The following is a 9615-nucleotide window of genomic DNA, read 5'->3' as shown; positions in this document are numbered from 1 at the left end:
CAGTTAATGGGTCAGACAGAAACATGCATGCAACAGAAATAAGCAATTTCACATTTAGTGGTGCCAGTAATAGGCTTTAACCATGCATGTATCTATAAAAAGATGTATTTGTCAACTGATAACATCAGTTTTACACATACCGTATGTTATCTTTGCTCATACCTGCAGAACAATGCTAAACCAGATGTTTGACATGTTTGTTATTCTCTAGCCAGCGAGAGACTGGGGGCAATAATAGCATTTAACAGACAAAAACAGGGAAAGTGAGGGGTCTCTGCAAGGAAAGTTTCATGTTTCAAACAAGTTATAGCACTTTATCAATTAAGATATTATGCATATTAAACAAGTCTATTGTAAATTGATGCTTCATGAATGGTAGCACAGACACTAGTCCAGTATTACCCGATCTTTGTCACTGTTCCACCCAGAATGTTTCATTTGGGGGGTTGGTTTTTTGGTGGTTTTTTTTGTTTAGTTTGGGGTTTTTTTTGGAGGGGGTGGGGATTGGGGTTTGTTTTTTGTTTTTTTGTTTTTTTTAATACCGAAATCAGGTATTCATGACTATGCAATGAGATGACCTTCTGGAACAGTACTGGATTTAGACAGGTACTCAAAGAGATTTTGTATAAACTTCAGAAAGAGAATGACAGAGAAGGAGAATATTCACAGACAGATGAAGTTGTCCTTGCACTATGCAGCAAATCATTTTTAAAGGAGTCCATAACACAAAGTTACAGGTTGGGTTTTTTTTATATCAAGATTTAAGAAGTATTTTAAACCGTGCAGTGAAGTTGTGCACAATCCTTCCCCTTCTATGCATTGGTGCACAATAAGTTCTTAAAATCAAAAAAACCCTCTACTTGGTTTAAGAAAGAGTGGATATTTGTAATGTTATATCACCAGTCAGATCTGCTCAGTTAGCATTACTGTAAATTCTACTTTCAGCTGCCAGTAGTTTGGCAATTAGTGTTTCCTGCTGTATTGTTATACAATGCAATTGAACTCCGCTGCTTTTCATTTATGATCCAGCTTGGGATGTCAGCTGACACCAAAATGAATGTCCTAACCTCCAATTCAGTGGCTTAAAGGATATCTCCCCAACATTCACTGCCAAGATGAAGTCCCGAAATTATTATTCGGCAGCAGTAAACAGGGCCTGTTTTTGCAGGCAACCATTTGTAAAAAAGCAAGCACAACAGCTGGCAGTCACAGTTAATGTTCTTTTTATATCCACACTGAAAAGCAAAATATTAAAGATAATGCTGCACTATTTGTAAAGAAGCACTTAAGTGATATCTTAACAGCTCTACATTAATATTTGTAATAATTCCTTAAAAAAGTAGCCTGGCTGCAAAAGGGTACACTAAGTCAGATTTTGCAGTGTAGTTAGATACAAAATAGATACCTTCAGAAATTGTTGGTGTCGGGATCTTCGCTCTTCTGTCACTTACAGACAGAAGTTGGCCCCTGACAAGCAAAGGTAGTTATCTCAGAGCACAATCACAATTCCAAGCAGATTTTTAATTGAACTCCAGACTAGAGATAATTCCTGAAAATCTTCATCTAACTTTTTCCTTGAATAACAAGAATGGGGGTAGAACAGGAAGGCTGAGGAGATACAGAGAGAGCTGCTACCATGGAAAGTACTACTTCAGGAAAGATTGAACAGGTAATTCGGAGAGGAAAGAAATTATTACTGCTGCCTTGCCCCTCTACCCCTATCCCCCAGTTCTTTCAGGTTTATTGAAGATTTAGAATATATAACACAAAGCAATTAAGGTTTTATACTGTGTAGGCTGAATTTATTATGGGTCTATAATGCTGAACTGTGCTGGCTGTGATGGAATGAATATTTCTGGAATATCATGCTCATTTGCCAAGCTTTTCTTGTGAAGAAAGTTTATTATACAATGCAGACACAAAATAAAGTTGCCTCTGTTTACTTACAGTTTTTAACCTCCATAACTAGAATCCTCCTTTGTGTTTACAAGTAAACATGACCAGGACTTTCTACTTGCATGCAGCTCTCGCTCCGTCCCCCGTCCCGTCCCCGTCCCCCCCCCCGCCCCCCTTTGGAGATCAGTCAAAAGACAACACACATGCGAGAACTGCAGGTACAGAGCAGGGCCGTCCCCAATACCACGTTTACTACTGAGTAAGCACACCCAGCACACACAAAGTACAACATATTCGTATCACTGAGTTTTAAACAATAGGTATTACTCGCATGAAAACTTAAGCAAATAACTACTTCAAATATTAAATCTTTGTTCCAGTTTGGGAGGGGAAAAAAAAAAAAAAAACACCTCCGCAGCACCAAAAAAAAAAACCACCAAAAAACCCCACACTCAACATCTTTTGGAAATTCTGAAGTTTTGTGGGATGCAATACAAGCGTAAAATGGACAAGATTAATGATCTGGGATAAAGTGGCTAAAAACCTCAGGATTCCGTATTCTGGTACAGTCTCAGTTATCTGAGCATCAGCTATTCCTAATTCCCTTCTCTCCCCCCAAGTCTGAATCACATCCTCTGACATCTACTGAAGTACATTAACAGTGACACGGATTATTCGAAACCTCTCTTATCCAAACAGATTTGGGATCCTTACTATTGTAACAACTGAGCCTCCATGCCCCTGGTAGCCAGCCTCTGGCTAAATGCCACTGTATCTCAGCTAGTCACTCATCATGTGCAACACTCAGCAGTCTTTTCTCCTTTGCACCATTTCAGTCCCAAATAACCCTATAAAGCACTCCGAATATCATTTGCTGCCTATTGTTTTGCTCTTGAAGTGACCTTAACTTCTAAGTAAAGCTTTACCCTGGAAGTTCAAAGAAGGATAATGAACTAAAGTTAAAAAGGCAAAAAAACCCACATTTTCTCAAGCTTGTAAGAATACCATGTCAGAGGTGGGAAATATTTCTGATGAAGAATTAGTCTAATTTTAAAAAATACTACCTAGATAATTAAAATTTGAAGAAGTCACAGAATTGGGCAGCGAGGAGAAGATTTCTGTTCCTTTTTCTGTATTCAGATTTTTTACTATTAAGACAAGAGTATTACTGGATAATTAACCAGTCTTTTAAAATATCAGCACTACTCAAGCATGGTCTTGTTTCAATAAGTGAGCATGAAGATTTTAACCATCAGAAAACTGACCTATTCATAGGTCAATATGTTTTAATTATTTTGTGTTTGCTATCCAGATAAATAAATTTGAATAATGCAACATGAAGTTGCATAAAAAGTTACCACATAGTATTTTAAATCAGTTCTGTTCTGAAGTTATTATTGGGGAATACAATGGAGGATAAAAAGAAAAATTGGTTGAACACACCGTTCCTTGAAAGACATGAACTTGTCCAGACCCTGTTAAGAGTTGCACTCAAACAGGAGCAAGGCCAGCATGCTGAACTGGCATAAAAAAATCAAGTTTTGGGATTTGGGGAGGGAGATAAAGTGTTCAAATCAATCTCAGATCACACCGAGTGGGCACCAGCCAAATGGTAAAGGTAATAGTCCCTGTCCACATCCTGGAGAGCCAGAAATTGCCTCTTCAAAATATATATGTGGAAAATTATATTTTGTATGTATATATGGAAAGTTAAAGTGGTAACTAAAAGCCAAGAATTATGGAAGCACAAAATATCACAAAGTTATTGTTTTATCCCTTCCGCTAATTCCCTAGTAGGGTGATCCCCTCAGAAACAGAGCAGAAAACTGACTCATGAAGCTTAATAGAAAAATAAGGAAAGTTTCAGGCTTCAAAGTCATTCTGCGCTAGCATTAATTGGTTGTATCATTCATTTTTGCATCTGCTCAGAGCTTACAAGTAGGACACTTACTTAATATCAAGTCTTGGTAATTTGAAGGTGTTCAGCCCGCGGCCCCTTCCCATCGGGGCGGAGGTGCCCCGCGGCTTTGAGCACTCCCTCAGCTCCCGAAGCAGCACGCTCCTAGGCTTGCATCACCGGCTAGCATGAAGGCCACTTGATATGTCTCTCTGTCACTACAGTGTTACAGTTCAAACACAGTTTGCCTGTTGGCAATAGGTGCATGTACGCACATCCTCTGCTCCCTGCCACTGGGAGGAAAAATTCTGGCGTATGCTGGTCGGTCGGTCCAGGCCTTGGCTCTCTGATGTCCAGGGCTGCCAAGGAAGCAGCCTGGTGAACTTCAGGAGCAACAGTGCAACTGATGGGAAGTTTTAAGAAGAGCTATCAGAAGCAAAATAATTAAGAAGGAAAAAGCCACCAGTTTTTAAGGGGTCTAGTGTTCTCTTTAACAGGAACATGAAGATACAGTGCCAAGTTATTTGCCTACCAAAGTCTGCCTTAAGTAGAGATATGAAAGCCGAGTTATGTTTGCTTTCATGCTTGTGAAGACAAAGGGGGGGGGGGGGGGGGGAAGAAAGGAAGACACACAAATCTCATCTCCTTCACAAGGAGCAGTTCTGGTAACGCACACTGTCCCTGCACACGTTTCCTTTGTGTGTTTTGCTATATTCTTGTAGGTAAGCATCACTGTGAAATAAAACTGATGGCAGTTAGTATTTAGCTTGTTGACAAACAGAATCAAACACCAGTACACACACACTGGCGACACAGACTGTCTGCAAATGTTTTAGGTCCTGTTGATGGAAAAGTGAAGCCTACCAAATAGGAGGGAGAAATGACTCTCTGGCCTACCTGCTGCAAGCCAACAAACTTACTTGCTGTTACAATGCTTGAGGAAGAAAATTGTGAAATATGTCAGGCATTTTGATTGCACAGCAAGCAATCTGAAGTCCTTCGTTGCCTTCTGCGTGTGTACTCGTTTTAGCAAGTTAAAAACCAATACCAGCAGCAAGCCTTTCACTGAGATTCAGGGGGACGGGGTGGGGGGCAAACAAGGGGAACACACAGTGACACGGGACCCCCAACACTAATCAGGTTGCAAGGAAGTTATATTTTTAGTCTTTTTCTTTTATATTAGCTCTATCCAGGAACATACTTGGCATTCAACTGTTCTCTAGCTATACCCCCACTGATAAGAATGCAACTATCACATTTTAAAGGAAGGTCATGGATCTCAAGTAAAAATAAAAAAGCACAAGAGTCTGCCTTAAGCTTTTTTATCAACAGCTAGCACTACCAGATAACAAAAAACACCCTCTATTTTCATAAGAGGGTGGAGGACAGAAGACGACATCACTGTTAGAATCAATGAAAAAGCGGTGGATTAAGAAGCAAGCATTCAGGTATTCTAATATTCTGAATATATTCAGTTTTGTTTTAAATAAAGCTTAATCTCTACAAATACAAACATTTAGATAAGTCTTCCACTTCAGCGAGTTATTTTATCATGAATGCGAGTAACCTTTATGTCCTTAAAAATTGGACACAAAGGGGAGTCTTTCCCAAAAATAAAACTTGGGCTCCCAGTCTTACAACTGCCAGAACTGATGCTTAAAAACCCTTCCCAAACCAGGGATTTCCACCACTAGCCCCTTTCAAGGAAAGTCTGGGTTTATATTTCGTTTGTTTGTTTGTTTGTTTGTTTTTTCTACTACAGTATTTTAGGTTTGGTCCTATGCAGCTCTCTGAGCATTTTGGCATCATGTGCATCTCTGAAGACATCTCCATATAAGGGAATTTACTCAAGCAATATAGAGAAAACACAGATATCAGATAATAATTCCATCAAGGCTGAATTTGGCCCCATGATTCAGTTTGTGGTATTCGTAAGAAGTCCGTGTACTTAGTTTTTCCAGATGTTGATTTTAAGACACTTGTAAGCTGGCCTTTTAGTTAGAATTAATGACTGCCAAGAAAATGTTGTCTTCTGTAGTCTGGTAGAGAGGAAAGAGGAGTGGGCTACAAACACCTCATAGCGCCCGTAATTGTTCTGCAAGGCAAGAGGATCTCATACGGGATGAGAACAGAGTCTGTTAAAGTAGTCAGGAAGCAATATAGCACACATACAGCATGGCAGGTTTAATTAAAAGTACCGAGGGCAGTACCCCCAAGATCTTCCAAAATAATTAGCAGTATAAGCACAGCAATGTTTTAAGTAAGTATTTGAGGTAACATATCAAAAGATGTTATACAAGCTTGCCTAGGACACTGATTATTTTCAAAAGGAATGCTAATAAATGAAAGGTCAAGGACAGGTTTGGGTACTGCCAAGGCTCACCATTGGCTCTTCTGTAGAGTTCTTATTTTGCAGTTTCTTCAATGCTGCCACATGCTGTACTAACGTTTGGTCTTAACAGGCATCAACCAGCAGGAAGATGCAAGCCTTACTAGAGTCACAAGTTGTATTTATCCTACAGCTGTTTTCGTAACTTTGGTCACATAAGTTAATTAGGCTAAAACATTACTGTTTGTGTCACTAGCACCCCGGGACAGGCCATTTCACAGCACCAGGACTAGTAAACACACTGCCATAGGACAGGACAGCCTGGGAAAGACTCCCCCGAGTTCAAGGGAATTGCAAAAGGGCTTATTTAGTTCCTTGCCTCTTAGCTGAGGCACATCAAAGGGGAAGCAAGCAGTACAGCCTTCTCCTTTCCTCACCACATTAGTACTCACTCACCAGTGTTTCTTCCCCTTGATCCTTAGAAGAGGACATAGTTGTAACTCAGAAAACTTAGAGCATCCTTCCCTTTCTTAAAGCACCGGGTTATTGGGAAGCACTTTCTTTAGCCAGCTCCCCCATCACTTACCTGCAGGCCAGCGAGCTCCATTGACCGCAACACAGGACCCGCTCCTTGCCAGAATCACCCCCTTCCCATTCCAAGCTGGCACAACTCCCTGCTCCAATCTCCTCCTGCGCTCCAGTACTTTCAAGCACTGTGGCTCCCACCCAGGAACCTACTCCTCTGCTCCAGGCAAAAATCACACTCACAACCACAAACACACACCCAGTGTGTGTATTTTCTTCATTTTCTCCTGCTCAGCCCCACAGCTGGTACCACCATCCTCCCCAGCTCAGAACCCTGCTCCCCAGACCAGCCACACCACTCAGCAAAGCCTTCCTCCTTATATACCACCCTTTGGAGCCAGTCCTGGCAAATTAACTTCCTGCACACAGTTTAGCTCTCCCAAACAAACTCCTTCAGTCCTTCAGGGAAATCATCCTGCTCCTCCTCAGCTGAGCCAGATGATTAAACCAAGGCCCTTTATCAAGATCAGATGGGTAGGAATGAGACGACGATCCATCTCAGACATGGCTAGGCCCGACTCCACGTGTAGGACTCGCCGGCCACCCCCTTACACGTCTTCCATCACCGGCGCTCAGTATGGCTCCGACACAGAGCGGAACACAGAAATCACAATGCCTATTTGATAGTTTTCCATTGAGCCACGTTAATTCTATAGATTATGGTGGAATTACACAAGGGATAATTTAGGCTCAGGGAGTTTAACAGGACTACACATATGCTTACAATAATTCATGTGCAAGAATGTTTGTAAGATTACGGTCCATGTTTCCAAGAAAACAGACTTTGTCTCTCTTCAGAGCTCTTTTTCCTTAGTTTCCAACTGAAGTCATCAGCGCATGTTTATGATATTACATGTGGTTGCTGAAGAAGTTATTACAATGTCACAAAGAGGATTATGATTTCAGGTGGGGAATAATTCTCGTACAAATCCTCTTTCCATACAAACAGCCTTAGCAATAAGGAACGTAGAAAAATAGGGCAAAGATAAGAGATTTACCCGTAATGAGCCAGATTGCCCGGTATGCTCCAGCTGCCTTGTACTGCATTGATGGGTTTAAATTTGCTTTGTGTTGTCAGAGTGATGCAAAACAGAATGTGTTTTTAACTGCACTCAAATATTTCCTATACAACCTCTTCCCGCAGGGCGTGAGCATATTACTGATCACGGAATAAATAGCAGCAATCACCCCCAAAAGACTGGTAGCTTTCTTATCAGGTGTTCAGTATCAGCATAAAAACACCATACTTGTGCCCTGCTCAGATGAGGCAAAAAATAAAAATGCTAGATGATTTATTTGAGGATAATTTAAACCTGATTGTCCAGCAAGAAAACAGTATGCCATATTTTTGTCTGCTACTAATCAGGACCATTTTATTTCAAAATTGATGAAACATATAATTTACAGAGCTGAGAAAAGCATACCGATTGTAAATGCCTCAAACTTCCCAAGCCACTGTGTATTGTAGCAAAAATGATTGAGAGCATTAACAAATAAGGTCCTGATCCAACTTTACTTAAGTCAATGGAAACATTTCCAAGGGCTTCGGAGGATATTGAATCTAGCCCTAAATCATACATTCTCTGAGGTCGTGAAAGATGAGTTTATCCCAACCTGAATGTCTGAAAACTAATGAACTTTCATGATGTTTACGTGAACCGCCATTTCCCTCACCCCATTCTTCAGTTTCCTGCCTCTCTTGCACAGTTTCCTTTTCCCAATGGGTAGTTCAGGCAGTTCTGCTTCCTTTAATTAGGAACAGCCCTGGCTGTTTTCGTTAGAGGCTGTGCAGCGGTGGAGCGGTTTAAGCCGAGCTGATCCACAGCACCACAGTATAAACCAGCCTCCTGGCTGCCCTGCGATTCCCTCAGGACTCTTACAGCCCGACGGGGCTGCCGCCGCAACAGCCCCCTTCCTTTCAACCGGAGTTAGACCAGACGCTTAGTCCTGAATTTTTACTATGAAATGGGAGCAGAGACCAGTTATTTCTGGGGGATACCACGTAGGTGGCTGGGTGGGCCACAGCCTCAGCAGCCAGGCTTACAGACCGCTGTTCCTTACCCAACTCGTCCTATCAGCAGATCATCCTCTGATTTTTTTTTTTTCCCCCCCCGAATTTGTTAAAATTTAACTGTGTGTGAAAGGTTACTTTGTGTGCCCGGGGTTACAGTAACGCCGAAGGAAACCAGTTCTGTATTGGCGGGTCAGCACCTCGCTCAACCAACCAACCCCGTGTTGACTCTGTGCTCTCTGTCAAGAGCGGCTTCGGCGCCGAAGCCGGCCGTGGCCCGCCGCTCGCCGCCCGGAGCGAACCGGGTGCCACCCCACCGGCGTGCCCAGCACGCGACCTCGCGGACGCCCTGCGCGTTCCAAGAGGGACGGGTCGCTCCTCGCAGAGCGGCCTGGCCGCCCTCCCCAGCCGCCGCCAACGCAGCCCTGCCGCGGTTCGTCCGTGCCTTAGCGCGGGAGGGGACCGGAGGGACCCGCACCGAAACACGGGCGGCGCTGGCTCCGGCGGGGGCTCGGTGCGGCCGTGGGCTCGAGGGGAGCCCGCCGCCCCGCTCCAGCCCCGCCTCAGGGCGACCACTGCTGCGCTGTTTCCCTCCCGCCTCCGCGCTGCCTCCCAGCGTTTTTCAAAGTTCCCTGTGATGCTGTAACTTTTTAAAGGAATTTCAAAGTAGCTCAAGCCATCAGGCAGCGCAAAACAGCGGTCTGCGTGAGCGGCCCAGGCCTTGCCCAGCAGCCAGCCCTTCCCGCGGCCGGTCACCCCCCGGGCCGCGCCCTCCGAGCCCTCCTCTCCGGCGGCGGGCGGGAGCGCCCGGTCTCCCGCCGTCCGGGCCGGGCCGAGGGGTGAGCCGCCATCGCGCCCGCCCGGCTCCTCAGCCGCTTTGCCGGCGCCGTCATCCCG

Source organism: Nipponia nippon, unplaced genomic scaffold, assembly GCF_047370975.1.
Source record: "Nipponia nippon isolate SJK-2023a ecotype South Korea unplaced genomic scaffold, ASM4737097v1 scaffold_5, whole genome shotgun sequence".
NCBI lineage: Eukaryota > Metazoa > Chordata > Aves > Pelecaniformes > Threskiornithidae > Nipponia > Nipponia nippon.
This window is presented reverse-complemented; position numbering follows the sequence as displayed.